Genomic DNA, 455 nt, shown 5'->3' on the forward strand with positions numbered 1-455 from the left:
AGTTTTCCTTTTGGTAATCTCCTACTTGCTTCTTTATTGTCCATATTTGAGTTCTTAATTTATTCATTCCCTGAGTGAAAACAATGTTTATTTAGAAGTAGGATGTGAAAAAGAAAAAAAAAGGAAAATTCACAGTTTTTACCTTGATCTAATTTTCTTTAAAAAAAATGAGTTCTAGCACTTCTGTTTATAATCCATTTCTGCCCTTTGGACTAATCTATCTAGCTCCTATCTCTAAGGACCCTGGTGCCAACTCATGCTATATAAGTTGACTGCAGCTGTCTTGCAGATAGGTAGGCAGGTATTAGGTACTCAGTCCAGACTTTGGGGGAGAGCCAATGAAGGAAACTTATAGCAAGAAAGAGCAAGAAATGCTTCCTAAATGATATTTTATATGACCTAGTATGACTGATGGAGAATAAAACATGCTGCTTAGAAATCATTAACCATAGATC

Source organism: Ictidomys tridecemlineatus, unplaced genomic scaffold (assembly GCF_052094955.1).
Source record: "Ictidomys tridecemlineatus isolate mIctTri1 unplaced genomic scaffold, mIctTri1.hap1 Scaffold_92, whole genome shotgun sequence".
Lineage (NCBI taxonomy): Eukaryota > Metazoa > Chordata > Mammalia > Rodentia > Sciuridae > Ictidomys > Ictidomys tridecemlineatus.